The 24,161-nt window shown below is 45.1% G+C and overlaps 1 long non-coding RNA gene across 1 annotated transcript; it reads right to left on the bottom strand.

The window, feature by feature from the left end:
• Positions 1 to 1,574: 1,574 nt before the first annotated feature.
• LOC124107119 (uncharacterized) lies at positions 1,575 to 20,442 on the bottom strand. The gene is made up of 2 exons (XR_006856294.2): positions 20,283 to 20,442; positions 1,575 to 2,615 (listed from the first exon to the last, which is right to left on the bottom strand). It is a non-coding gene; the product is annotated as an uncharacterized LOC124107119 (long non-coding RNA).
• Positions 20,443 to 24,161: the final 3,719 nt, after the last annotated feature.

Below are 24,161 nucleotides of genomic sequence, written 5' to 3'. Positions count from 1 at the left end.
TCAGTAGCTTCATTAATGGTTCCTTCAATCATGCTTCTGCTTCTTGGGAACATGAGGAAAATCAGCAGAGTGGTGGGGAGAAGACCTCAGACAAACCTTGAAACATTGGGCTAAGAGGTGCTGGGTTTTATACACGCTTCCCACCTGGAGCCCTGTCCCCCTGTGTCCTCTATACTGTGCCCATCTGTATCTTAATAAACATAAGATTTTATACTTCTGTGAGGGCTTGTGGGAAGATTCTGGACAGACGAGAATTCCAGATGGGCTGCCCTAGATCAGACCTTACTTGTTAGAAACTTCACTTAGCAAAGATCCCTGGGAAGTTGGGTTAATTTGGAAAGTGGGTTAATTTGTTTGGAGCCCAAATGAGAATAAAACAAAACGAAACAAAACAACATACTATAAAAAGTGGCTCTTTTCATGTCTGAAATGCTTGCGTTTTCTTTGTCAAAACTCTTATTTAGGTGTTGGACAATTCTTGGGTTCTTTAGCTTGATGAGAAGGGCCAGAGTGACTTGGGGCATTTCAGTGTTGATGGTTGTCTTGGGAATGCATGGGATGTCTGGCTTGAACAATCTTCTTCTTCTATGCTATTGTGCTGTCATGGTTTAAATGTGAGGTGTCCCCCAAAAACTCATGTGAGAGGGTTGGAGGAGAAATGATTAGATTACGAGAGGTGTGCCCTAATCAGTAGATTAGCCCACTATACAGATTAACTGGGTGGTAACTGTAGGCAGATAGGGTGTGGTTAGAGGAGGTGGGTCACTGGGGCATGCCTTTGGGGTTTATATTTTGTCCTCCGTGAACAGAGCACTCCCTCTCTGTCTCTGCTTCCTGGTGCCATGTCTTGAGCTGCTCTTCTCCTCCACACCCTTCTACCATAATGTTCTGCCTCATCTTGGGCCCACAGCAATGGAGTCAGCCATCTATGGACTGAGAACTCTGAAACTGTGAGTTCCAAAGAAACTTTTCTTCCTCTAATTGTTCTTGTTATGTCTTTTGGCTACAGTAGTGAAATAGTTGACTAAAATAGGTGGGGACAAGGCAGGGCTGAGTGAGCAGTTGTTAGTGGCTTTGACTGATTCTCTTTGGTCCCCGATAGTTACCCATGTTTTCTGTTTGGTTTTGGTACCAGGGATTGAACCCAGGGGTGCTTAATCACTGACCCATATCTCCAGTCTTTTTTACAATTTTCTTTAGAGGCAGGGTCTCGCTGAGATGCTTAGGGCCTCACTAAGTTGCTGAGGCTGGCTTTGAACTCGGGATCCTCCCGCCTCAGCCTCCTGAGTTGCTGGGATTACAGGTGTGCACCACTGTACTCGACATTACCCATATTTTAACCTAACTCAGACCCCATGTGAGATTGACAGATGGGACCAGAGACCTTGGACACAAAAGAGGAAGTCATCAGATCTCAGAATCACTGGGACAGATCTCAGGCCTTGATCCTCAGGCCACTTGTTCCTGGGTCTTAAGAAGGAAGATAAGCAGGCAGCAAGATTTCTTCTTGCTCATTTGTGGATAGAAGGAAGCTGCTAGGAGAGAGAAGTTCACCAAGCAAATGACTACATAAATAACTTTCCAGGGGGCCTATTTAAAATGCTCAGGGGAATAAATTGTTTTAAAGCATTTAAAAAATACCATTTACATACAATTAACATGTTGATTGCACAGCATTCTTATTAATTCATTATAGCAAGGACTTCCGCATAGCAAAACAGCCTTTCGATACTTAGCTTAGTTTGTGATATAGCATGAGCCAAGAAATTCTATATCTAATCACTGTATTGTATGCATAGATGTTAAATTTGGTCTTTATTAATTTGAACCTCATTTCTCAGTATCCACACTGTGCTATCTACAGATACACCCTTTGTCACACAGGTGCAATGAAAAAAAAATTATTTTATATTCTTTTAACCTAGGACTCCTGGTTCGTTATCACGTAAATGTCAAGGAGGGAGTGAGGCCCTTCAGGGTCATGATTTACTGTGTGAGAAATTCAGGTGCTATGGTTTAGCAGAAACCGTACCTTAGCTCAGGAGGATGGTAGGAGAAAAGCAGAAGTTATTGGATATGGAGAACTTTCATGAAGGGCACCAGGAAATGTGATCTTGATCTTGGGTCCACTAGAGAATAATGGAAGGCTTTGATTCGACATTGTGGTATAACAGAATTTTTTTTATGATTCTGGGCACTGATTAGGGCTCAGCTGGGTGGATCTTCTGCTGGTCCTGCTTGAGGTATCTTGAGTGGCTGAAGCCAATGGTGGATGGGACTGGAATGTCCAAGACACCTCATTCACCTATATGACCCATTCATTAGTGGGGATGGCTGGAAGGCTGCGGGCTTCCACGTGGTCTCTCCACACGACTAGCTGGGGCTACTTTGCATGGTGGTCAGATTCCAAGAGTGAGTTCCAGGAGAACAAGATGCATGTGCAAATTCAGCCTCTGCCTGTGTCACTCTTGCTAATGCTCCATTGGGCAAAGCAAGTCACATGATCAGGCCAGGGTCAACATGGGAGAGGACTACAGAAGATATCTTCTGTCCCGTGTTCCCTTCTTTCTTATCTGTTCATTTCTCCCACTCCTCCATGTCCCCATCAGAAGTAGCTGTGGAGAGAGGAGGACAGCACAGTGGTTAATGTTTGATGGCAGTGGTGTAGTCATTTCCCCCTAGCCACCCCGCCTCCTCTGCGTGCCTCTGGGACAAGATGTCCTATTTCTTAACTTATTCTCCCCCATGGAATGTGAACGGTTATACGATATACAGACAGAGCAGGCAGGATGGTTTTTTTTTTTTTTAAGATTCCGAGTCAGATGTTTTAATATTTCACTGAGCCACTGCAGAAAGCCCTTCATTATGGGATGGAAATGCTTGGAAAATGGCCTTCTAATTAATGTGAAATGAGAGAGTGCCCCTCAGAGCAAGGGGGCCTTGGCAGCTGTGAGGGTGATGTCAGTGTGCCAGCACTTCCTGGGCGGGGTGATTGGACAGGGCCGATCCCAGGATATATTTGCCTCCTGGAGCCCATTCAGCATAAATCCTGCCCCAGGGCCAGGCTGGAGACAGCAAATTGAGAACCTTCCACAGCTCGCTGAGTTACCGCTTCCCAGAAGTTGCTGAAGCCATTGATCTCGATCTTTTTAAATCATTAAATGATTTTGGCATTCAGACACGTGGCAGGTCTGTGCTTGGTGACCTGCACGAAGCAAGAACGGGTTCAATGGCAGAGCCTGGGCTCACACTTTCACTGGGCACAGGCTCAGTCACGTGGGTTGCATTACAGCGACCTTTCCACCAGCATGCAAGACTGCTCCTAAATAAGACACAAAATGACTCACTCAGCTGCCCTCCCTCTGTCCTCTGAGAGTCTCAGTAGAGCAGGGCATTTATGAGACCTTAAGAACAGCTCAAATCCTGCCACGAGAGCCTGGGAGACAGTCACTGGGTTATGTACATCTGTCTTAGTTGGTTCCCACACTGCATGCAGCAGTTGACAGAACTGTCTTAGAGTAAAGGGACTTAAAAAGCTTAAGCTTGGCCTGGGGTTAATAACAAACAATGATATTCTCTAATATTTATTGAGCACTTACTGTAGACCAGTACTGTGCCATGATCTTTACATTATTTTTGCATGTGACTGACAAGAAAACTATGAAATAGATACTATTATTATTCCCCTTTGTTATGGTGTGGATGTGAGGTGTCCCCCAAAACCTCATGTGTGACACTATGCCAGAAGGTTCAGAGGAGAAGTGATTGGGTTGTGAGAGCCTTACCCAATCAGAGAATTAATCCCCTAATGGGATTAACTGAGTGGTCACTGAAGGCAGGTAGGGTGTGCTGGAGGAGGTGGGCATTGGGGACGTACCTTTGGGGTACATACTTGTATCTGGCTAATGGAGTCTCTCTCTGTTTCCTGACCATGTGAGCTGCTTCCCTCTGCCACACTCTTCTGCCTGATGTCCTGCCTCATCTCTAGCCCCAAGGAATGGAGCCGTCTGTCTATGGACTGAGACCTCTGAAACCATGAGCCGTCAAATAAACTTTTCCTCCTCTACAGTTGTTTTTGTCAGGTCTTTTAGTCACAGCAACAAAAATCTGACTAAAACACCTTTATATGCTAAGGGTGATAAGTACTATGTCCCTGAGTTAGGCATTTTTAAAAGGTTTGCTGTTCTCTTGGCCAGGTGGCTTAGCTCTGTGCATCTTATGATGTTCAATTTAATCAACATCGATTGAGGACCTGAAAAATGTCAGTACTGGAGGAAGACAGGGCTAAAGGACAGAGAAAGGACTGAGTCTCTGTGCTGAGCATTTATAATTCAGGTGGGAAAGGAAAGGCTTTCAGAGGCTTCTGAACAGTCACCTGCACCAGGGGCAGCTTTTTCTATGTGGGGCTACATTGGAGGCAGTAGAGTATAGTGGGAAGGTGGTGAGTGCTGGTGTCTCTTCCGATTTGGTTTCAAACCTCAACTCTTCTATGTGCTTTGGGACAGTGTAATTAATCCTTCTGAGCCTCAGCTTCCTCATCTGTAAAATGGGATGATGAAACCTACCAAGAAGTACTACGGGTCAAGAGTCTAGCATCAAGTAGACACTCAAACCAGGCACGGTGGCGCACACCTGTAATCCCAGTGGCTCAGGAGGCTGAGGCAGGAGGATCTCAAATTTGAGGCCAGCTTCAGCAACTTAGTGAGGCACTGAGCAACTCAGTGAGACCGTGTCTCTAAATAAAATATAAGAAAGAGCTGGGGATGTGGCTCAGTGGTTAAGTGCTCCTGGGTTCAATCCCGGGTACAAAATCAAAAAGTAGACAGTCCACAATGTTCTTGTCAAGTGCGCACATTAAGGAAGGAAGCTGAGAGATGAGGGGTGTGAGTTACAAAGGGATTTCGGGAAGATCACAGAAGGGAGAGAGAGCTAGTAAAATGTATCCATTGTAGTTGAATTTGTGCCTGTTTTTTTCCCATACTCAAGTACACACGTACTGCACACTCAACACACACACACATGCATGCACACACACACACAGTCGTGTTCTCTGGGCTAGAGAGTTGGCAGAGAGTTTTGAGGCTGGGGAAGGAGGTCCAGAGCAACATGCCAGGGAAGTTGGGTAGCAGCACCCAGAAGTCAGCTGCAGCTCTTTTCTGAAAGGCGATGGCCCCAAGGTGTTCCTGAGGGTCCCTGGCAGTCCTAGGACATCCCCATGGATTGCCACCTTCATCGAGGGTACTTGGGAATGTGGGTGTGGGCAGGTTTGAGGGGATTTGCTGGAAGCTTCATGCCTAGACATGGCAGCTGGCCGGCTCCCATCAGTGCAGAGTTTTCCCCAGGTCACAGGGCAAAGCATGAGGGTGATGCGTCCCTCCCAGTGTGTCTCTGGGCCACAGCTGGAGTTACATTTCCTTCAAGAACCATTTAGTTGGGGGCGTGCTTGCTTTTGGAGGGATGGGCTGAATTTGACCCTTGTGGAGCAGGGACAAGGCTGGCCTGGCTGCCCATGGGGACCTGGGATGTCTATGCTGTGGCTACTTCACGGAGCCCCTCAAATGCTAGGTTGACGACTTTATATTTATTCAAGGAGAAACTGTGAGTCAGTGTCTTTGGGGTCTGTACAGAAAACAGAAATTGAATTTACATCAGCCAGAGCAAAACGTAGAATTGCTGCAGAGACTTTAAATGTCCAGCAAATAGCTTCAGATATAGCTTCAGGTGGATCTAGGGGTTCAAATGATAATTTTAGGGCTCGATTACTTCATTTCTTAGACAGTCTCAGGCTACATGGTGAGCAAGATGGCGGCTGGCAGCTGCAGGGCTTATTCTACCCTGGTGGGAAAAGAGAGGTCTTATCTCTGGGAGAAAAGTTTCAAGGAGGTCTCTGATTGGCCAATCTAGCATCAAGTGCCCAATGATTGTGCCCGAGTAGTGGAGTAGGCTGATTGGCCGGCCAGCCAGGGCTGGGTCAGAGTCTTGTGGATGGTGGTGGTGCTCAGATCCTTCAGTGGAATTGGTTGCCCACAAGAAAGAGGTTCTTTCACTAGAAGATGGGGTGCTTCTCAGACAAAAGCAAGTCCAAAGCAACAGTTACCTGTTAGTTACCAGTTACCAGTTGAGCCTTCCTAACTCTATTAGCAGAAGGGTGTTACCAAGGCAGCTCCAGATGCCTCTTCTGCAAGCAAATTTGCCTTTCAGATTGTCCCGTGGAGGTACCTGGGGCGCCAGCCAAGAAGGCCTGGCTCCCCTCTCCCCCTACGCCTACCGCCTCCTCTGTGCCCAGCTGCGTCCATTTATTTGGGCCATTTGGACGGGGAACAAGGGCTCTCCTTTGACTGTCTGCGGCATTCAGGACAGTCTCGTGCTCAGCCAAAGGGCTGTGCCTTGTCCAGATGTCCAGAGGGGCTGGTTTCATGTGTCTGACAAGGCCGCCTTTCTCGGCAGGAGGATCTGAAGGAGGGAGACGTCTGCAGCCTGGGCACGGGGTGATAAATGCCCCCTCTGGAATGCACAGATGAATTCTTAAAAAGGGGGAAAGAAAGACTTTCATCATTATTGCAAAGATCTGAAACAAGGGGGTTTTCTCATCCCAAACTGCAGGACGGGGGTGGAGGAGGGATGTTGGGGAAACAGTGGGTCGGGGTAGGGTGGCCGGGGCGGGTGACACAGACACTTGACTGTGAAACCTCGGGGAAAGCCCACCAGAGCAGCAACCTTTTTTCCGTCTCCAGCAGCCCAGGGGCCGAGGGCCGTTGGGGCCTGAGCTTGGCCTCCCGCTGTGTGTGCAGTTAACCAGCCCCGGAGAATGGGGGTTGTGTTTGCCTCGCTGTCCCACCCCTACCCCCTGCACCGCCCCAGAGCTGCCCCCCGAACAAATGGCATTGTATAGCTGGGGACAAAAACATCCCTTCATTCCCCATCCATGCCTGGGGACAAAAAGCTGAGTGTGGCTTGGTTTGCTGTGGTTTAGGAAGGATGGGGCTGCTGGGACACAGAAGGCTGGGATGCTAGAGGGTGCAAATGAGCTGTGGCCACATGAAGGGGTGGTGTCAGCCAGTGCCACCCAGCAAGGAGGGCAGTCCCTTCAATGTATTCATGGCGTCTACTCACTGTGGTGAGTTAAGCATGGGTTTGGGGATTAGAGAAACTGGGTTTCAAAATCTGTGTCAAAGGGCTGGGGAAATAGCTCAGTTGGTAGAGTGCTTGCTTCGCATGCACAAGGTCATGGGTTCAATTCCCAACACCATCCCCCTGCCCCCCCCCCCAAAAAAAAAAATCTGTGTCAAAGTCCTGGCTGGATGATTTATCATTTGTCTTCGCCAAGTCTTACTTTCCCCATCAGCAAAATGGAAATGACCATAGTATCTATAAGGTTGTCAAGAGGATCAAATCCACCCAGAGTAAGAAGCCTAGGTCTGGGTCGTGGGAAGTGCTTTGCTAATTAATAGGTAATATTGGTAGCCGTGTTCACTGTTAGACATTTTGTGGGTCTGGAATGTGAATTTGAGAGTCCCCCCGATGAACGAGTTGTATTCCAAAGTGAACTGGAAAGTGTGTTATCTGGACCCCAACACATAGTTCCCATAGAAACCCTGCTAAGAAAAATCTTGAGGTTCCTGATTAAACCACAAAAGCCTATTCAACTGTCAATGTACCAGAAATAGCTAAGTGGTGACTTTAAGATGTGGCAGAAATTTTTTTCACAACTCTCTCATGGAGAGGTAGGCTCTGTGTCCCCCTCCCTTTGTGTCCTAGTGAGCTTGTAACTGCTTTGGCTCATAGAAGATGGCAGAAGGGACATAATGTGACTTCAGAGACTGTCCTCAAAAGGCTATGCAGCTTTTAACTTATTTGTTGGAATGAACTCATTCTTGGAGGTCTGAGCCATCTGGTAGCCAGAGGCCACCAAGCTGAAGAGGCCATGGGGAGAGGCCCTGGGAACATTGAAGGAGGTTGGGGGCACTCTGTGAGTTCATAGTCACTGAAGTCATTCCTTACCATTGAGTCTTCCCAGCCAAAGCCTCGGACACCATGGAGGAGAAACAAGCCACCCCTGCCACACCTTGTCTGGATTCCTGACCCACAGAATCCATGAACTTAACACAATGACTGGTGATTTTTTTTGCCAGTATATTTTGGGGTCTTTTGTTACACAGCAGTAGCTACCTATGCACAGCACCATGCCTTTGTACCAAAGATTGTGACCGTGACTAACAGTGACTAATAGTGATGAGAACTTGCTGGGTGCCTGTCACTCTGCTAAGTGCCTTCTGTGGTTTAACAGTCTTCCTCAAAAACACCCCAAGAAAGAAACTGATAAGAAGAAATTATAGTCCTTAGAAACAATTGCCAAATAGTAACATTAAATGAGCTAGTCTGAGGAGGCACATGGAGACTCGGCAGTGATTATGGATGACATTTCCAGACAATTTCAAGGGCTGTTAGAGATTGATGACTTTGACTCTTTATTTTATCTAATTTCACTTCAAAACGAATAGCTTTTCCTTTCCTTAGTTCAATTGTATCTGTTCCAGAATTTCAGGTGGTTATCACATAGTTTTGCCTCATATATGGAATGACCAAAAAAAAAAAAAAAAGCTATTTTTTCCTCCTGTGATTACCAGTCACAATTTGAAAGAGAGGAAGATGGAAGGATATGGGTAAAAGCGAGACAGGAATAACCCAAGATGATCAGCTGAAAAGTCAGAGTCAAAGAACGAGAGGTACAAGAGGAATGAGTCCCCTTTGGGTTGGTGATGGACTGGCAGGGGAGTTATATCCAGATGGAGAGAATTTCCCCTTGTGGTGGACTAAGTCACTGACCCCAATTTTTCCCTACATTCACATCCTTGCTGTAGTTTCATCATGGGTGGGGTGTACATTTCTATCCCTTGACTGTGGCCTTGGCCATGTGACTTTCTTGGCCAATGGAACAGGGTAGATGGGACAGTGCTCTGATTCACAGCCTAGACCTTAAGATGCTTCATGAGTTCCTGCAGGTTCTCTTGTGTTTCTGCTCTCACCATGAGAAGAAGGTGTCCCAGCTTGCACTGGTCCCAGGAGGAGTATGAGAAACTTGTGGAGCCAATCCACAAATGCATTGGCAGGTGCTGTGATGATCTTGAGATTGTTACACAGCAATAGCTGACTGATACACTTATGACCCAACTTAATTACTGTCGGGAACAACTGTGAGTGTGGTTCACTGAGTAGATAGAAATGTGATGATCTAGTTGGTGCATTTGTGCTGTGTCCACCTAACTGATCTCAATTAGATTTCCTAGAATTCTCTTCCCTGTATGTTTCTGGGTTGGGGTTGGCCAGAAGAGAAATTGATATGCGAGTTGAAAGTGGAAGTGAAGAAGCAGCTATTTCTCTGCTCAGACAGCATCTCGCATGTGTCATCACTGATCTGTGTGCTCACTTTGATAGGGCAGTAACCAGGTCCCTCCAGTGCCCATCAGGCCTCCTCTTTTGGCTTCGTGGAATCCCAGGGCTATCGTGTGTGCCCATATGGCGGAGGACGTGGGTCTAATCTGAAGGTTCCCTGTGTGTTCGAGGTTGGAGGTGGTGGGACACAGATGCATGCCTGAATGTTTTTTCATAGGTTCACTGTGTTTTGGGTCCCTCTTTCTCCAGCTCATCTTTTTCCTCCCTGGTCACCGGCCATGTCTTGAGAGTCCCCACCAGGCGTAGGAATGGTGGCCTTCCCTAGACTGCCCAGGCGGCTCCCTCCAGTGCTCCATGACAACTCCTCCTCCTTTTCAGTGTAGAGAGTGTCTCTGCTTCCCTGACCAAACTCCAGCTGAGACAGCCACTTAGGCAAGTGCACACAGAAAACATTTTCAAGCCAGTGTCTCTGACCACAAAGGAGCCAGTCCCCGCATTTAAAGGACATAACATGTTGCTGAGGGGGAAACAGCACTTCACCAAATGGTCAGACTGGTGCCAGGTGTTAGGCACCTCAGTGCTTTCCACAGTCCCCACGTGGTCCACCCCAGCCCTACACCTTCAGGACCATTCAGAAACGGCCAAGGTGGGTGTAGGAAGGTCACCAGTTGGAGCAGAGAGACATTCAAGGTGAATTTAGCATCCAGTAGCTTTAGGAGGACTGGATCCCGGGAACTCCCTGACAGTGCCTGTTTCAAAGACTACAAGGCCATGGAGAGGAACACAGAAGGACTGTCGCTCCCTTCACCTGTGACCTAGATGTCAAACTTTTGTTTCCCACCCTCCTATCGCCCAACAACCTCCTCCCCCAACCCTGCCAGGGCCGGGCTGTGGACCAGGTAGTCACCAAATCTTTCCAATCCTGCCTTTCTTTTCTTGGGGCGTTCCCTTCTATTTTCTTTTTTTGGGGGGTACCAGGGATTGAACCCAGGGGCACTCAACCACTGAGCCCCATCCCCAGCCCTATTTAGTATTTTATTTAGAGACAGGGTCTCACTGAGTTGCTTAGGGCCTCTCTGTTGCTGAGACTGGCTTTGAACTCAAGATCCTCCTGCCTCAGCCTCCTGAGCCGCTGGGATTACAGGCATGCACCACTGCCCCCCACTGTACCACCCTGCCCAGCTGCACTTCTGTTTTCTACAGGGTCAGTCTTCACATTGCCTGCCTTTCAAATAGATGCACATTCAGCTACAGCTAATTTGGAATTTGTTTTTCCAAAAGCATTTAGAATTGTTTTGGCCTGATGCGTCAGATTTAAATCCCAGGGCTAATTAATACCAAGACACAAGAAAGAAAAGAGAAAGTCTGTTAGAAGGCCCAGCGGCAATGAACTAGAATAACCCTGTCTTCAGAACGGTGCTCAAAGCAGCCCAGATGCCCTGATGAGGTCACAACCAGGGCCTCGCTCTTTTTAGACTTTGCCTTCTGCCCAGGTGGGCAAGGGACTGGTGGAAAAGCGGCTGTGTGCACGTGTGTATGTGGTATGTGTGTTGTTGTGTGTATGCATTTTGTCTGTTTTGTGGGTTGCATATGTCGTGTGTGTGGTATATGTTACTTGGGGGTTTCAAGTTGTATGTCATGTGTGTCGTCTGTACTGTATCATGTATTGTCTATATTTTGTGTGCTGTGTTTATGTGATTTGTGTATTGTATATATTCTGTTAAGGTTTGGATACGAGGTACTTCTCCAAACTCCTGTGTTGATGCAGGAGTGTTTAGGGCCGAAATGATCGGATTACGAGAGCTATGACCTAGTCAGTGGATGGATCTACTTGATGGATTAGTAATTTGAAAGAACTACTGTCCTAGGTGGTAACTGTAAGGGGGTCAAATATGGCTGGAGGAAGTAGGTCCATGGGGGTTCTATGTCTTTTCTCTGGCTGCTCCTGCTCTCAGGTTGCCATGAGCTGAGTAGCTTTCTTCTGTCACACCCTTGTGCCATGATGTTCGACCTCCACCTCAGGCTCAAAGCAATGGAGCCAGCCAACCAACCAGGAACTGAGCTTCTGAAACTGTGAGCCCCAATCCAGTTTCCTCCTCTGAGTTGTTTTTGTGAGGCCTCTCGGTCACAGCGACGAGAAGCTGACTAACGCACATTGCACATTTGTATTGTGCGCATTTGTGTATTGTATCTGTGTGTGGTGCCTTTATGTGTGTCCTATGCATTCTGTGTGTGTTGTGTGTGATATGTGCGTGCCAAATGGGTTTGCAATTTGGCATTGGCATTGAAATCAGTGGGTGTTCCCACCCACTTCCGCCTGAAATTGAAAGAGGTGGGGACGTTGGGAGGGGGTGTGAATTTTGAACATTTGGAGCTTGTTTACATGCTATGGTCTGAATGTTTGTTTCTCCTCTTCAAGTTCATGGGTTCAAATCCATCCCTCAAGATGATGGTATTAGAACGTGGAGCATTTGGAGTTGCTGTGGTTTGGATGTGATTTGTCCCCCAAGAATTCATGTGTTGGAAGCCTGGTCCCCAGTGTGACAACATTAAGAGGTGATGGGACCTTTAAGACATGGTTCTTAGAGAAAAGTAATCAGGTCATTGGGAATGGAACTCTTGGAAGAAAACACTGTAGTTCTCGTGGGCTCCTGGTTAGTTTCTATGAGAGTGGTTGTTATCAAACAAGGCCACTTCATGTGTGTAGCCCTCTACACATGCTGTGATGCAGTCAGAGACCCTTCCAGAGGTCAAACAGATGCTGTCACCCAGTATTTGGCTTTCAGCCTCCACAACTGTGAGCTAAATAAACAAACAACCACCTCTTCTTCCTCCTCCTCCTCCTCCTCCTCTTCTTCTTCTTTTTTTTTAAACCAGGGATTGAACCCAGGGGCATTTAACCACTGAGCCATATTCCCAGCATTTTTTTTTTAGTTCGTTAGCCCATTAAAAAAATTGTTCTAATTAGTTATTCATGACAGTAGAATGCATTTTGACACATTGTACACAAATGGAGCACAACTCCCTTTTTATATTTTATTAGAGACAGGGTCTTACTGAGTTGTTGAGGGCCTCACTAAGTTGCTGAGGCTGGCTTTGAACTTGCGAACCTCCTGCCTCCGCCTCCCGAGCTGCTGGGATTTCAGGTGTGCGCCACCACGCTGGGCAAACCTCTTTTCTTTCTAAGTAGCCAGCTTCAAGTATTTTGTTAAGGCAACACAAAATGACTCATATATGAGGTTCTACTGGAGAAGAACCTGGTAAGGCTTCAGCCATGAAGGATTAAGGATGGGCTCCTAGGGGGAGAACAGAGAGGAAGTGGGGGAAACAGGGAAGGGCAGGGGAGGGAAGCAGGCGAGGACATCTCTGGACAACTCTCAGCCTCAGCCTGATCCTGCAGAGGAGCTCTGGTGTGTGACTTATACTTCTGAGCCCATCCCAACTTGAGGTAGGGAGGCTGAGTTTGACACTCTCAAACCAGTTGGTCTTTGACTAAGTGTCTCCTCAGGGGAGCATAAATTCCCAGGCAACTCTAGCTCTGCATAAGCTTCTAGAAGCCCAGGCCAGCTGGCTAAAGAGAATAGCAGGTGTAGGCTGTTTGAACTAAAAGCATACAGCAGATGGGGGAGGGTACATGGAAGCCCTCAGAGGGAGCCTGGGGGCTCTTGCCAAGCACGGACAGTGTTTGCTACACAGACAGACTCTTGACCCCCCCCCCCATTTTAGTTTTCTATTGCTACATAACAAACTGCCACCAACTTAGCAGCTTAAAATACCTCAAATTTATTACAGTCATGTGCTACCTAGCAGCAACATTTTGGTCAATGATAGCATATTCGACTGTGGTTCCATAAAATTATATCACCTAGTGACATGGTAGCCATCTTTAATTTGTTGAAGGATACTCTATGATGTTTGCACAATGATGAAATTGCCTAATGATGCATTTCTCAGAAGATGTCCCCGTTGTGAAGTGATGTGTGACTGTATCTCACGGTTCTGTGGATTTGTAGTCCTGGATTTGTGGGGCTTTGTTCTCATCTGTGGCTTGGGATCCTCTTCCAAGCTCCTGGGGGTTGGCAGCATTTAGTTGCTTGGGGTTGTGGGACTGGGGCTCTGTTTTTTCTTTTGTCTTTTGGTGGTGCTGAGGTTGGAACTCAGGGCCTTGCACATGCTAGGCAGGGCTCTACCACTGAGTCACAGCCCCAGTAGACAGTCCACATGGGTACTTTTTCTCTTCTAAGCCACCCGGAGCATGTCACTCTGTCTCTTTTCTGTCACCAGCCAGAGAAGACTCTAGACTTTTAAAGGAGTCACTGGATTTGGTCAAGTCCACCCAGGATGATCTCCCTTTTGCCAAATCATGTACCATAATTATGGGGTTGGGGGTGGATTTTTAAAATCATATTTCACAGTTTCTGATCACACTTGAAGGAAAGAGCAAGAGTCACTGAGAGCTGGAGAGTCTTCTTGGAATTCTTCCTACCAGATCCCACATCCTTGCAGATCCGATAAAAGCTAATCTAGCCAGGTCAGTAGCAGGATAGTAGCTGCTCACACCCAGGTATGTGTAGATTCACAGACACTGGAAAATTCTTGAACCTTGTCCTGGAACAGTGCTTATATAGTTAGATACTCAGCTCACTGGCAGGTAGTCCATGGTGTCTGTCTTCTTTCCTGTGAAAGCCATCTGCATGAGACTGGCACAAGACACCCAGTCCCTCGGGATCAGCCACAGCTCTTGCTCTTCCTGCTCATCCTTGAGGCCTGCAGGTTTGAGTAGATGATCCGTCGCTGCTTGTGATTTCTAGACCCTGATCGGTAAAGACCCTGATCTGTACTCCTATTGCTGACATGGGATCATGACGTGGGGGAGGGTACACCTACAACTGTAGATGTGTGAAGACACTTATGTATCCCCTTTAAAGTGTTAGGAATCTAGTGATATTACACTGTCTTCCCTCCTCATTTTGATTGTGTTTGGTATAAAGTTGGTCCTTCCAAGATATTAGTGTAACACCAGCTGATATAAAAAATGAACCCTCCATTAAAATTAAGGTTGGATTAACCTTAATCCAACCATGATTTCTTTCCAGTTTGTAGAGTACTCTGTGCAACTCTTTCTGGTAGGTGGCTGTCCTCCATGTGGTGATTCAGGAACCCAGGGTTCTTCCATCTTATGGTCCTACTATCGCCTAACAACAGTGATTCTCAAACTTTGGGGAGCATGAGAATTCCCTGGAAGGCTTGTTAAAACAGATTTCAGGGCCCCATCTCCAATGTGTCTGATTTAGTAAGCCCAGGGTGGACTTCAGAATGTGCATTTCTAATGAGCTTCCAGATGTTGTACACACTGCAGATCCAGGGCCCACATGGGGAACCACTGTTCTAGGTCTCTGTGTCTTCAGTTTTCAGTTTAAAGGAAAGGGAAGCTGGGCATGGTAGCACATTCCTGTAATCCCAGCACTCAGGAGCCTGAGGCAGGAGAATCCTGAGTTCAAAGGCAGCCTCAGCAAGTTAGCAAGGCCCTAAGCAACTCAGGGAGACCCTGTCTCCAAATAAAACATAAAAAGGGCTGGGGATGTGGCTCAGTGGTAGAGTGCCCCTGAGTTCAATCCCTGGTATCAAAAGAAACAAAAAAAAACCCAAAAAACAAAGAACAACAAAAACAAAGAAAGGGAAAGAGTGATCCCAGTGAAGGCAGGCATGCATGCTTATGCCTCAGTCTCTCATTCAATAGATGAGAGAACTAGTCACTGCCGCAGTCTGGCTGGGCACAAATCACGAGCCACTGAAGCAGGAACAAACTTTATTTCTGAACTCCACCAGCACACTCCACACACGCTCCCCGGGAACTCTCCCGAACGCCACCCACGCGGCTCCTCCAGGAACACACCACACACCAACCGGAACTCCCACCACCGGAACTTCACCAACCAACGGGAACTCTCCAGGAATCCCCGCGAGAGCTCAACCGGAACTCAACCGGAACTCAACGGGAACTCCGGGAGAACTCAAAAGTCATCATCTTAATGGCTCGCTGGCGTCACCTCTCAACCACTACTTCTGGCAAAAATGCCATGCGTCATCCCGACTCGGCTATGGCTCTCAGCAAGTCACATGGCTATTCAGCTGGGAAATGCAGTCTCTGGCTGCACACCTGTGTATCAATGACAACTCTATACTATGCAAGGGGATGCAAATTTCATGGACTGGCTAGCTGTCTCTGAATGACCTCCCAAGTGAGGGCTGTCATGAATCGACTGAATCTTGTGGCCCAAAAAACTAATGGATGCTGGCAAAGCTCAATGTTCAAGGGCAGAGCAATTCTGTATCAGAGACCTGCATTGGACAACTATTTCTATAGGACACTGACCATGAACTGCCAGACCCAGCCCAATACTGTAGGGTCCCATACTTCAGCTCCCAGTTTTCAAGGACAAACATTTCTTTATTTTAAAGGAAGGTTCACCTGATTTCCAGACATAACCTGAAACCAATGACCGAACCAAACTGACCGGCCAGGCCTGAAAGGTGTGTCAGTGTTGGTCCCTGACCCCTGCCCACCCAAATTCCAGGGATTCTGGCCTCCCACTTTCCTGCCACCATGTTCTACAACAGGGATGCTCTTTCCACACTCTGGAACACAGATTTCATTCACCTGGCTAAGCTTTGGGGGACTATACACTTGTGCCCAACATCCACCACATTCCCAATCCACTGTTAGTAAGACACAACACTTAAATTTTTTCATGGATGTAATGGGTCTCAACTGAATGTTTCCCTGCCCCCACCCTAGCCTAGTTTCTTTATTCTTTCTTTTTTTTTTTTTTTTTAGGTGTTACCAGGGATTGAACTAAGGGTACTCAGCCACTGAGCCACATCCCCAGGCTATTTTGTATTTTATTAGAGACAGGGTCTCCCTGAGTTGCTTAGGGCCTCCCTTTTGCTGAGCTTTGAACTCATGATCCTCCTGCCTCAGCCTCCCAAACTGCTGAGATTACAGGTGTGCGCCACCGCACCTGGCACTAGCCTAGTTTCTTGTTGACAAATGACATCCATCACTCAACTGGGTGGTCACCGCCTTAAGTAGTGTCTGGAGACAATCTTTCCTCATTGGTTGCCAGCTTTCTGTGTCTGAGAGGGATTAACCGCTCAGGAATGAAGGGCAAACATGTTTTTGCTTCTCATGTGGGGAAAATATTAAAAACACATAAAACTAGTAAGGCCTAGAGAACAAGTAGGGCCACTTCTAATTGGAATCCAGAATGAAAAAGAGTACAATTCAGGCTTAGAATTCATGGCACATAATGTCACATAATGGCAAGATGGCTCTTCGTTATTTCACCCAGCAGTTTTTCAACTCTGCTGTGTATGCTAAGTCATAAGCTCCCTGGAAAGCTACAATTGATAGGTTTACAGGGCCACAGAAACAAAGTGGAAGGGAAATGATTAACCATGATGATTTGGCTTGCTTCCAGATTACAAATTGATTATACCAGAAGGTTCGTTGCAACTTCTGTAGTGTAGTAGTGAAAATGATTCCAGTTATAGTCCTGCTCTTGGTATCAGAAAGCCTAGCTTTTTGGGGGGTGGGTGGGTACTAGGATTGAACCCAAAGGGGCTCAGCCACATCCCCAGGCCTTTAAAAATGTTTTTTATTTTGAGACAGGGTCTCACTAAGTTGCTTAAAGCCTCACTAAATTGTTGAGGCTGGCCTCCAACTTGCTATTCTCTTGCTTTAGCCTCCCAAGTTGCTGAGATTACAGGCATGTGCCACTGTGCCCTACAGAAAGCCTGGCTTTTGATCTTGGCTTTGTCATTGAGTGGTGGTGAACTTGGGCAGGTCAGCATTATTATCATTATTTTTTGCTGGCCCTTAGACTCCTCATCTTAGGGACTTCTAAGGTCCCTTTCAGCTCTGACATCCTCTGTATCATGTATGTTCCAATTAGAAATTTACAAATGACCTTCTCTTTCCTACTTATATCATTCCGTTTACAAAGATGTAGATAAAGCCATGATTCACTTTAGAGCTGAAATAGGGCACATTTATTGGGTGCAAAAGTTTAGATAAGGCAGTTCAAGTTAACACGACTGTTCCCTAAATGACCAGAAACATATAAAAAGGGGAACTTTTGTTAATGTGAAGAAAATGAAATAGGTGGTGGCCACAGAGACAAAGGAACTCAAATTGGAGGAACACCACCTTAGCCATTGTGGAAGATACCAAGGGGCCATGCTACTATGGTTAAATGAAAAATCCTCAAAGGTAGATTAAGTAATAACTCAAGAAGCTATTTTGTGCTGGGTGCTTTATAAACCTCATCTCTAATTTTAACCTCAACCATTTTGTGATAAGTTAGTTTTAGGTGTCAACATGACTGAATTAAGGGGTTCCCTACAAAGCTGATACAACATGGTTTCTGGGTATGTCTGTGAGGGTGGCCAGAAGGAGACTGGCCCATGAGTCGGTGGCCTCAGTGGGGAAGATCCATCCTCGATGTGCGCATGTGCCGTCCAATCAGCAAGGGGCTGGATAGAACAAAATGGCAAAGGAAAGGCAAATTCATTCTCTTTCTCTCCTGGAACTGGGACCCCTGTCTTTTCCTGCTCTTGGAAATCAGGACTCCATGTTCCCCCATTTTTGGACTCTCAGATTTGCACTAGGGACCTCCCACTCAGATCTGAGGCCTTGGATTGAGAGTCATACCATCCGCTTTCTTGATTTTTGAGAGCATTGAATTTGAACTGAGCCATGTTACCAGCCTCCCTGGTTCTCCAGTATTCAGATGGCCTAGCGTGGGACTTCTCAGCCTCAGTAACTAAATGAGCCAATTCCCCTACTAAATCCTCTATCTATCTATCTATCATCTATCTGGTTTAGTCAGCTTTTGCACTGTTGTGACCAAAAGATTTGATAAGAACAAAAAGAGGGGGAAAAGTTTCTTTGGGGCTCACGGTTTCAGAGGTCTCAGTTCATAGATGGCTGACTCCATTACTCTCGGCCCAAGATGAGGCAGAACATCACGGCAGAAGGGCGTGGAGGAGAAAAGCAGCTCAAGACATGGAACCGGGAAGCAGAGACAGAGAGTTCTGCTCTCCAGGTACAAAACATATACCCCAGAGTCATGCCTCCAGGGACCCACCTCCTCTAAGCCCACCCTACCAGTCTCAGTTAGCACTCAGTTAATCACCATCAGGGAATTAATTCAGTGATTAGGTTAAGGCTCTGAGAACCAAGTTATTTCACCTCTAAACTTTTGGGGACAACTCATATATAAACCATAATTTACTCACTCTATCTGTCTATCTATTGATGATAATCATCATCATCTAATCTGTCACCTATCTATCAATTACCTTTTTAGTTATTATCTATTCTCTCTCTCTCTCTCTCTCTCCTCTCTCCTATTGGTTCTTTCTTTCTGGAGAATCCTGACTAATAAATATACCTTCAAACTAGGTATTATCACCCCAGTTTACAGATGGAAACATTAAGGCTCAGATAGAACTACTTGCCCAAAGATACTCAGCTGTAAAGTAATAGCCATGTCTTCCTGATTCCAGAGTCTGTGCTTTCTCCCCCTTCATAGTCAGCACTATCTCTCTGATTAATGACTTAATAGTAGTACTAACCTATAAAGGCCACAGAATTTTTAGGTAAAGCCCAAGAGAAGAGGCACTATGGCCGAGTCCTAATCTGATTAAGAAGAAGCAATTCTATCTAGCAGGTCAAATATTCTGTCAGGAGTCTGAACACAAAATATGCTGAAACTTAGGGCAGTGACTAGCCCTTATAATATTTAAAAATACGTGCAAAAAATGTAAACCAGTATATTTATCTCTCAGAGATACTTAAGGAAAAAAATATCAGTATCACAGTCAGGGATCTCGGCAACTGGTGGATTTCATATTTGCTTATATAAATAAATTTTGGCTTCTAGTTGTGGTAATACTGTGATCAAGATAACCTGAAAACCCATTTCCACAGTTATCTAGAAATAAACAAATACTTATTTGAATGAATAGATGAGCGCACAGGAAATTGACAGGGGCTGTGAATGAAAAGGGTACTGAAAACTAGGGCGGTGAGCTTGTGAATGAGGATATGACCGCCTGAGACATATTCTAGAAAGTTGGAAGCTTCCATGTGAGGGTAGATGAGAAGAAAATTCTCTCATTGACCCAGAGGGGATTATCTGTCTTCTCCTAGGCTCTGTATGAAAAAAAAGTATCTCTTGAGAAAATTTTGACCTATATCTTACGAGGGTTTGGGATTGAATATATTTTATTTGTGTGGTCTAGGAAGCCACAAGCTAAGAAATTGTCATAAAAGTGATAACAAATCCCTTGAAGATCTTGTGAGAAACAAAACAAAACTTCATAGAAGGACATCCCATCATTTAGGGTCTCATAGAATTGCTACACATAAAGTCACGCTTACGATGAGTTCACAATTCAAACTATAAAACAGTTGAAGAAACAATCAACTATGGGCAAGAGACAGCAGGATCAGATACCCAAGAACTTTAGATAAAAAAAACCAATGTATTATAAATCATAAAATCAGCATTTAAAAAAATATTTATTTTTTAGTTGTAGTTGGACATAATACCTTTATTTTATTTATTTACTTTTATGTGGTGCTGAGGATAGAACCCAGGGCCTCACATGTGCAAGGCAAGTGCTCTACCACTGAGCCACAATCAGCAAGTTTAAAACAACTAAATGCATATAGACAATAGGCAGTGACAAACACACACCACAAAGAAGAAGATGCATGTTTGGAAAAAGAACTAAATAGGACTTCTAGAAATAATATATATATATATATATATATATATATATATAAATGTCAATGTATGAGTTAAATAAGAATTACTGACCTGGAGTGATGGTTCAGTTGCTCAGAATGATCAAGGATGCAGCACAAAGAAACAGAAATAAGAAAAGGGAAGGGGTGAAAAGATTTGTTGAATAGAATAGAATAGAAAATTCTCATAGATGCTAGAGTTTCTGGAAGGGAAAGAACAAAGAGAATGTGGAAGAGGCAATATTCAATGACATCATACATAGGAATTTTCAGAACTGATGGAACTGTTTTGGAATGCAGAAATCCTAAGCAGGATGGGTGTGGTGGTGCACGCCTGGAATTCCAGAGGCCTGGGAGGCTGAGGCAGGAGAATTGGGAGTTCAAAGCCAATCTCAGCAAAAGCGAGGTGCTAAGCAACTCAGGGAGACCCTGTACCAATAGGGTCTGGGGAGTGGCTCAGTGGCTGAATGTCCCTGAGTTCAATTCCAGGCACCCCCCCCCCCCAAAAAAAAAAAACAAACATTAAAAAGTCCTAAGCAAGATGAGTAAAAGTAAAATCTAACTGACTTATAGCAAATTCCAAAAGGAAAGAGAACATCTTTAAAAAATTACCTCCTGAGGAATAACATTTAGACTAGCAGCAAATGTCACCAGCAACAACAAAGGACAGAAGGCCATGGAATGATGTCTTCAAAATGCTGAGTGAAAGCACTCTACCTAAAATTCTATACCTTGCTAAATGATTAACTAAGAAAGATTAGCATGTTTAGCTAATTAGCACCTAAGAATGAAGTTGAAATAAAGTCATTTTCAGATAGACAAAAACCATCTACCTCTAAAAGTTCATTTCTGAAAAGATTCGTAAAGGATGTACTCCAAAAAAACAAACAACAAAAAAAATGTAAATAGTCCCAGGAAGTGTGTATGATGTAGTAAGCTATGTTAAATAGATCAATTTGTGAGCACAGATTTTTAAAATAACAACAATGCTATCTAATTTGAAGTACAAAATAGTATAAAAACATGAAATATGAAGGAAGGCGATTGAAATTAAAGTGCTCAAAGACACCGATTTCTACAGGTCAAATATTGGGAAGCTTTTTTTTTTTTTTTTTAATTTTTGGTACTGGGGATTGAACCCAGGGGCACTTAACCACTGAGCCACATCCCCAGCCCTTTGTATTTTTGAGGATAACTATTTCTGTCTATTTTGGTTTCTGCTGTCTTCTAATAGAAAAATTTCTATTTTTCTCTTTATTTAGAGACAGGGTCTTGCTGAGTTGCTTAGGGCCTCACTAAGTTCCTAAGGCTGGCTTTGAACTCGAAATCCTCCTGCCTCAGCCTCCCGAGCTACTGAGATTACAGGCAAGCACCACTGCACCTGACTGGGAAGATTTTTTTTTAAACTGAGTGGTTTTGTCTTGGAATCTCTCCTGTAGTTAACACTTGGATTGTGGCTGGAGATAGAACAGCATGGGATGGGGGCAGCTAGGGTTTGTCAGGCATCTTTCTGTCTTGACACAGTGTCAAGGCCTCTCAATGAGCACATGGTCTTTCTGTGTGGGCTATTTGGGTTTAGAGCACAGCAGCCTCAGGTGGTTAGAGTATTTAAATGGTGGTTAAGGGGTTCAGCATAACTGATTTAAACAAGGTAGAAGTTACATTGTCTCTTTCTGTGTGTATACGCATGTGGTGCTGGGGATTGAATCCAGGGCCTCACCTATGCTAGGCAAGTGCTCTATCACTGAGCTACATCCCCAGGTCTTTTCTTTTTTTAAAAAAATTTTGAGATAAGGTTGCCCTTATGCCACAGTCTGGCTGGGCACAAATGCCGCAGTCTGGCTGGGCACACAATCACGAGCCACCACACAGCTTGTAGATTCAAACAGCAACTCTTTATTCCCAAACTCACACCAGCCGTCTACAATCACGTTCTGGGGAAATCCACGTTCTCTGCCCAAATCCACCCCCACTGGGCTTCTCTCTCCCAAAAAATACTGTCTGAATCCCGTGAGAACTCAAGGGGAACTCAGGCAGCAGGATACGCCCTATTCCCAGCAGGAATAATCTTAAACTTTAAACCTGGAACCTAAACCGGGAACACCCTAATCCCGGATCCGCCCTGGTCCTTGAGCAAGGTCACCTAACTGCAATGTCACTGCAAAATGTCCTATTTCCACGAGTCCTTCCACTAAGCAACATGGGGTACGCTGGCAAGGAAATTGTCATACCTACTTGGCTAATGGCTCCCAGCACCCTTAGTTGCTGAGGCAACTTGCAATCCTCCTGCCTCAGCCCCCCCCAAGTCACTGGGATTATAAGTATGTGCCACCATATCCAGCATGTGTGCCTAATTTATAAATTAAACTTTATAAATAGTGCTCAATGGTGCACTCCTAGTGACTTGGGAGGCTGAGGCCAGAGAATCACAAGTTGGAGGCCAGCTTGGGCAACTTAGTGAAATCTTGCCTGAAAATAAAAAATAAAAGGGACTCAGTGGTAAAGTGCCTCTGGTTTCAGGGCACAATTCAACTTTATACTAGGCACGTATATAGGAAAAGATAGGGTTAGGTACCGTCTGCACCTTCAGGGGTCCACTGAGAACATATTCTCTGAGGATAAGGGGAGACTACTGTAGCTAAATGTAAATGAATGGAAAAAAGATGTATCAGGAAAAATAAATCAAAGCTACAGTAGCAACTCTAATATCAGACAATAGAATTCAAGGCAACAGCACCGTACAGGACAAAGGAGGATGGTACCTACTGGGAAAAGAAATAATAGTTCTAGAATATATAATTATGAATACACATTTATTCATGTAGCAAAATATGGCAAATGCTTGCAACATTCTAGGCATTGTTCTTGGCTTGAAGAAGACAGCAGAAACCTAAACAGACAGAAATACTTATCTTCATTAGAATTTACATTATACACAATTATCAATGTAGCCTCAAGTATTTAAAGCAACACTGGGCAGATAAATAAGAGAATAAAATAGAGAAACCAAGAAGTGTAGCAAGAGATGCTGTGATTTCTGTCTCTGAAAACTAATGAATAAAGAAGACAATGAATAAATAAATACATAAAGCAAGTGGTTACAATTTTGGACCAAGGAATTAATAAGCTTTAACTAATGGATATGAGTAGAATCTGAACTCAACAAATTGCACTTTTTTTTTTTAATATTTTTTTTTTTAGTTTTCGGTGGACACAACATCTTTGTTGGTATGTGGTGCTGAGGATCGAACCCGGGTTGCACGCATGCCAGGTGAGCGCGCTACCGCTTGAGCCACATCCCCAGCCCTCAACAAATTGCACTTTTTAAAAAAAAAAATGCACATAGCACATTTACTAAGAGAGAGAGTGTAACACAGCACAAAGGCAACCTGAGTAAATTCCAAAGCCTCTACTTCATTCATGGTTTGACCTGTTTTCTCTGTGAGAAGCTTTTAGAAGGCAGAGCAGGGGAAGGTTTGTGTTCTGTCCCCGTCAGAGACTGCCCCTTAACTACAGGGTCTTAGGAGGAAATTCAGCCACCGGCTACTAAATGCATCACCAGAACCTTACTAAGAGGAATTAGGAGGTACCAAGCCAATGCATCTCAACTTTTAATTTTTTGGGGGGGCACTCGATCACTGAGCCCCATCCCCAGCCCTATTTTGTATTTCATTTAGAGACAGGGTCTCACTGAGTTGTTTAGCACCTCACTTTTGCTGACTCTGATTTTGAACTCGCTTTGCTGAGACTGGCTTTGAACTCACGATCCTCCTGCCTCAGCCTCCAGAGCTGCCGGGATTACAGGTGTGCATCACAGGGGGTTGTCTTCAGAAAGCCCTACTAGGTTCTGCTCCTTTCTCAAAATGTTGAAATAATAGTTCTTAAGAACTAATCAATTATTGTTGCACTTAGGGAAAAATTTCAGACTCAGAATGTACCTCACTCGGGTTTG

Source organism: Marmota monax, unplaced genomic scaffold, assembly GCF_021218885.2.
Source record: "Marmota monax isolate L192 unplaced genomic scaffold, Marmota_monax_Labrador192_F-V1.1 WCK01_AAM20220418_F8-fsc00158, whole genome shotgun sequence".
In the NCBI taxonomy this organism is placed as follows: domain Eukaryota; kingdom Metazoa; phylum Chordata; class Mammalia; order Rodentia; family Sciuridae; genus Marmota; species Marmota monax.
Note: the sequence above shows the minus strand (reverse complement) of the source record. Positions and strands in the feature narration are given on the sequence as shown.